The sequence below is a fragment of the Vulpes lagopus genome, chromosome 21, assembly GCF_018345385.1.
Source record: "Vulpes lagopus strain Blue_001 chromosome 21, ASM1834538v1, whole genome shotgun sequence".
Taxonomy (NCBI): Eukaryota; Metazoa; Chordata; class Mammalia; order Carnivora; family Canidae; genus Vulpes; species Vulpes lagopus.
The window spans coordinates 34389804-34395803 of record NC_054844.1 but is presented as its reverse complement, the minus strand read 5'-3'; the positions used below and the strand labels follow the sequence as shown (position 1 = coordinate 34395803).

Here is a 6000-nt window from a genome sequence, read left to right as displayed (position 1 = left end):
TCATTAACTCCCCCTTCCCCCTGCACACACACACGCTCACACACACCGAGGGCAAAGACGCCCAAGGAGGCAATCCCCCAACCGTTTGATCGAAGGAAATTGGGTTTGTCTTTCCTCCCCCATCACCCCCATCATCACCCCCATCACCACCCTTCACCTTTCCTGCCTTTCCATCCACCAGGATCGCTGCTTTCAAAAAGGGGGAGGGAGCATAACATCGGGGGCGGGGCGGCGGGGCCGAGCCAGCCGCACTCGGGGACCCGCGCGGCGCCGGGGCGAGCTCCGTGCCGCAGACCCCGCGCCCCCGCAGCGCCGCAGCCGGGCCCCGACCTCGCCGATCGGGTCCCCCGCCCGGGTGCGCGCGCGCGCGGAGAGCGTCCCGGAGAGCGTCCCGGAGAGCGTCCCGGAGAGCGTCCCGGATCCCGTCCCGGATCCCGTCCCGGATCCCGCGGCGGCTCCGCGCTCCGCGTTTTGGCTGCCGCCGGGCGGCCGCGGCCGAGGGCGGGGTGCGCGGCGGCGCGGGCGCGGGGCGCGGGGCGCGGGGAGCCGGAGCGCACTCCGCCTGCAGCCCGCTGTGCGCGCCGCCTCCCGCGGCCGCCGCCGCCGCCGCCCGACAGCGCGCCCCGGAGCGAGCCCACCTCCGCGAGGGGCGCCCCGCGGGCTGCCCCTGCGGCGCTCGCCGCCCGCCCCCGGCCGCCGCTGACCCGCAGCCCGCAGCCCGCAGCCCGCCGCGGTGCGGAGCGCCGTCCAGCCGCCTCGGTCCCCGTCGCGCGGTGAGTGGCAGCCGGGCTCCGGCCGGCTCTGCAGGGGGGCTGCGGCGCGGAGGGGGGCGAGCGCCGCAGGGCAGGGCGGGCACCCGGGGTGCCCCTGCAGGTGGGGGGGGCTGTGACACCCAGACGGGGTCTGCGGAGCAGAGGACGGGGAGGAAGGGCGCAGCCGGGTTTTGGGGGACTGCGTAGACGGGGAAAGCGGGTCCTGAGCTGCAGCACCCAGAGGGCTCCAGATCGGCCGCCCGCATGGCTCCGGTGTGCTGCATCACTACCAAGTCTGCCCTGATTCTCTCCTGCGTGGAACCCGGTTCAGCGGCCCCGGAGTCGGGGCGATGGGGAGGGGGGCGCAGGGAGGCGACGGTGCGCTGGCCTGTGTCGGCCGCTTAGGATCGCCTGTCACCTACTGGCGTCCGGAGGGAGGGTGCTGATGCTCGCCCCAAGCGCTCTGCGCAAAGGGCCCATTGCTTTTTTTGGCAGGGGTGCTGCAGCAGCTCCCCCCACCACCACCACCCCCCGCCCCGACAAAGGTGTTTTTCTGAATGTAGCACGTATGGGGGAGAGAATGGGAGCATCTTCGTCCCTTCAGGCAGAAAAAGTTGGAGAAGCTGGGCATGTTCATAATTAGCAGGACCCGGGGCTCAGGGCTGCAGCAGAAAGCTGTTAAATTTTCATTGCCCTCTAAGAAAAGCCAAACGGCATCGCCTGTGAGGATCCGCAGGGCCGTATTATTTGGGGGACTTTGGGGGAAATTGTCCACCGATTGTCTTCGGGAGGCTGAAGAATGAGATGGGGGGCAGGGGAGGGGGGTGGGGGGAGGGAGCCGGGCTGGCACCGCGCTGAGGTCCAGCTTGCCTAAGGAGGATTCGGGATCACAACCCAAACGCATTTGGTGGCTGATGTTAAACAGAGAAAGGGAGGCCGGGCTGCGGCCGTGAACAAGGTGAAGAGCACACCCTGGGAACCTGCCTAAAGGAGAGAAAAAAAAAAAGCATGTAAAGCTGTTGCCTCTCCGGAGGGGTTCAGATGCATTTGTGCTATAAAAAAAGCAGGCGTGTGTATGCGACTTTCCGATGGATTTTATGAAGGACCAGTGGATACTTAATGAAATTGTAGCTGAGCGAGCCTTACAGTTCTGGGTACCTCTTCGTTTTAATCCACGCTTCCGAAGGCTGTGTGTGCAGCTGGCGTTACATAATTGAGGGGGTTCACACCAGCAGATTGGCTTTTTTTTTTTTAAGGTACTTTCGGAGGAAAAGGAACTTCTATCTATCCTTTCAGACAGGCCCAAGGTGTAGACGGGCAAGGGTTGCTGAGTGTTTGCCCTGGTCTGGCTCCAGATGTGTGAGCTCAGCTGTTGCCTGTCACTTAGGTGACAACTGGCCTTTTCCCACTAAGCCTTTGCTGTCTCCATTCTCCTCAGTGAAGTGTCACTGTTCAGCCGCCTTCTATTATCAGGAGTGGACTTCCAGCCCCTCGGGAGGCGGCAGTCTTGTTTGACCATCCTCAACAATACGTGTTTTCAGACTCTAGGAGGGGTGGGGGGGGAGAATCCCACGACAGCAAGATAGATACATTTGGAATTGAGCACCAACTTAATCCAAAGATTCTGCTTTAATCAAGACAGCTCTGGAAGGATGACGCAATATTTGTCAAGCCTTTTTCCCTGGAACAATATTTACTCCCACCAAGGGATTTTAAACTTAAACAGCAGCCATTTATCTTGCTGTCTGGTGGGGCCCGGTTCAGTTTGCCTCCAATGTGGTCCTAGCCTAGGTGGTGGGGTTTGGCCTGGGACAGGAATCTGTCATTGTAGCCCAGCTGGAGCCTGAAGAAAGCAAAATACAGCACCTGCTGGTACCAGAGGGTTTCTAAATGCCATCAACTGGCGAGTCAGGAAACACAGAAGGAGATATTTTACAAGCCCTACCAGAAATGTTTATACAAAGGATTTAAAGGTTAACAATGCATGTGCTCCACACATTAAAACTAAAGATTCTGGAAATAAATGGACGTTACCCACAGTCAGGAGTTAGCACACTTGCTGATGAACTCAAAAATCTGTTTTAATAAGTCATGGCTAATGATAGTGACTCAGTCTTGTGGATAGACCTAGAAGGAAGGAGGGGTGGAAGGAAAGAAGGAAGGGAGGGGGGAGGAGAGGGAGAGGGAGAGGGAAGGAAGGAAGAAGAAAGGGGAAAAAACTGGATGGTACACAGAGGGTAGCCATGTTGATGTGAGCAAATAGGTTTGGTAAGTTAATCTTTCCATCTTTTTTTTTTTTCTTTCCATCTTTAATTTGGTACTTACTGTTGATTTATCACTGAGTGGCCCTGTTGGTTTACAGGTTTTCTCAAAAGAAAAGTGATATGTTTTACTAAAATGACAGATTCAATCAGTTCTGCTAGCAATGCCAATGAAAATTTAAAAGTTTATCATGTTTTTATAATCAAGTTCCATGGAACCACCATTTGTCTCTGCAGTGAGACAGCTTTGGTCATGCAAATAAAATCTAATATCATCTGGGAAGGGAAAAAAAAACCCCTTAGAGGGTTAATAGCTAAACTATTAAGTTCAGAGTCAGATGTGGATAAAAGTCTGCTTGTTACTAATATCTTCTCCTTTGATAATAATGAGAAGACACAAAAGAAAAGAAAAAAGGTTAAAAGTTGAGGTTTCTCTAATGAAGGACTTTCAAAGTAAGCTGTTTTAAAAAGTGGTATTGCGAGAGAATTTTTCCAAAAACTTTTATAATTTCTTGAAAGCAAAACACAGAAGTTGAATATTAGGAGCAACTGTTCATAGTACTCATGAAATGGACTAAAAATCCTTAAAAAGTATTTGCCGGTAATTAAGTAATTCTTTTAATGACCTCTACCTATAGTGTGTGTGTGTGTTTTCCAATATTACGAGAAATGATTTTCAGAAAACATTGTCATTATCAGTGTTCTAGTTAATTGCAGTTACTTTCCTGGCTAAAGTAGTTCATAAAAGTAAATTTTTCCTTTGGAAAAAAAAGGAAGTAATTTTAAAAGTCAAAGTGATTCTTGTCTGTGCATAGAAATGTGAAAGATGCCACTTGCCCAGGAGGGACTCCCTCCTCTTACCAAACTAGCTCTCTTTTCTCCTCGTTTTATGTAAAAACAATACCAGTTGTTTAACTCCTGTGAGTGTGAGAATATTCAGTTTGCTTAAATCCATGTGCAATCATTCCATAATAGGAGTTAGGGACGAGAGGGGATTGCATTTCTTGGGTGGCCGGTTGGTTGGTTGGTGTTCTAGGGGGACCATGACTGCTTTTTCTTCTGGTCACAGAATAAAAGCATTTCCATACCGTGTGCTAGTATCTTTGGAAGGCTGGTGTGAGAGCAGACACGTTGGGAGAAGAAAGTGCAGTCCTCTGGGTGCCAAGTCGTGTATTGTTGCAGTTCCTCGAAACCTCAGGCGGCCTATGGAGCCAGCGCTCCAGGAGAGGTGCCAGGGACGGAGGTGGCACCGGGAGCCGCAGCAGCACCCGCCCCACTTCCCCATCTTGGATGCACACAGGTGTACCCCTGCAGCCCCCCCCCCCAGCAATGGTCAGGATGCCCCTTGACGGCTATGCCCAACGGAAACCAAGGAGGGTAACTGCACACGGGTTGGGGATGGGACATTTGCAGCGGTGGAAGACATCTGGCCTGAAATTGCTTGGGGGGTCCATCTGAGCCTGGGCTCCCCTCATTCCCTCGCTCCTGAAGGAGGGATGGTGGGAAGAGACATGCTTTACAAGGTGCAGCAGGCTGATGTCATGACACTTCTGGCGCGGAGGTACGACAGGCTAATGGGATCCCTTTCCCGTGTGCCAGAATGACACGATTTTTCCAAGAACCAGTCTCGCGCCAGTGGTGCAGGGGCTCTACTTCCAGTTACTAAGTTGGGGGGTGGGGGGGATCAGACGTCTCAGAGCAAATGTAATAATGCCTCTTGTGTCTCCGTTTCGTTCGCTTGTTTAGGCTAAACCCTCAATGCATCTTGGTCACTTTTGGAGGGACCTCTCCAAGAGCAAGAATGATTGCCCAGCCTGAACTGATTAGGCCTTTCCAGCTTCATTTCCCTGTAAAGAGAGATTTTAAATTTAAAATACAAATAAAAATGTCAGCAAAGCAGATGCCAGAGTAAACACTGGAAAACTTAAAGCTGTAAACTAGCAAGCAGCTGTCGTTTACCTTTACTTAACACTCCCCCCAACCACCACCACCCCAGTCCATAAGTTGGGTCCTAAGTGAGCCTAGTGACCAGTGAAATTGCAGTTGCATTTTTCTCCCTGGTTGATTTGGGGGTAAACTCTTGGAGGAGGTGCCTTTTATATCTAGCGGATTGCACTTTCAGGGGGAAAAAAAAAAGTCAAGGCTGTGTTATTTCAGTTGTTCCAGTCCTGAAGTCATATACTCCTAAGAGTTTTGTCCCAGTTGCTGATTTATAGCATCCACCAGCTTTTGGTCTGTGTATGCTTCTCTGTTTACTTCTTTTCTCATTGGGTCTCTGGAAGCAAAGATTTGTCAATAATACAGTGGAAATATTGCAGTCAGATGCAGACCCATAAGTAGACTCCTCGGTGCAGTGCGCTCTCACTCAGCTGCCCTTCTTTTATCTGAGACACAGATCCCACCGCTAGCAATTATGGTCTTTGACTTTGGTAACAATTCTGTTTGAAATGTTTCCAATTACACACAATATTGGCGGCATGTAGCAGCTGCATGCCAAAAAGCATTTCGAAGCATGTTCCAAGAATCAGGCTGTGATTGCTTTTAATTTAAATAAAGGCTATTTGGTTTCCTGTGAAGTTTTTTATAACCACCTCTTCCCCCCACCCCATTTTTGTTGCCTTAAAAAAAAGTCTGATATAAAGTAGCCCCACTTAACGTGATACAATATTGACCGTAGTTTTCTAGGATGGCCCTTTGCTTTGAGCAAACATAACTGAGCTGTTCATTAAAGGAAATTTTAAAGAAACATTGTACAGTAGTTTGGATTTCCCCAAAGAGTAAGAGGGGAAAAGGTTATCTGATCCCATATTGTAAGCAGCTAACGTTTTCAAGTCCCCCCCCCCCTTCTTTAGCAATCTATCATTATCATTATGTTTTTCGGTCACTGGAGACTATGTGATACACCGTCTTTTCTTCAGATTCTTCTATTTTACTTTGTGAGCCCATGATCATGTGTTAAAAACACATTAGAAGAGTAGAGAGCGATC

At 51.1% G+C, this 6000-nt stretch overlaps 1 protein-coding gene across 2 annotated transcripts in view; it reads left to right on the top strand.

Annotated features, from left to right (window-relative positions):
• Positions 1 to 597: 597 nt before the first annotated feature.
• The window catches only part of PRICKLE1 (prickle planar cell polarity protein 1), a 112494-nt gene continuing 107091 nt past the window's right edge, over positions 598 to 6000 (top strand). For both annotated transcript variants that reach the window (XM_041736228.1, XM_041736226.1), the window contains exon 1: positions 598 to 773. The gene's annotated coding sequence lies outside the window, so the exon portion shown is untranslated. The remainder of the gene's footprint in view (positions 774 to 6000) is intronic.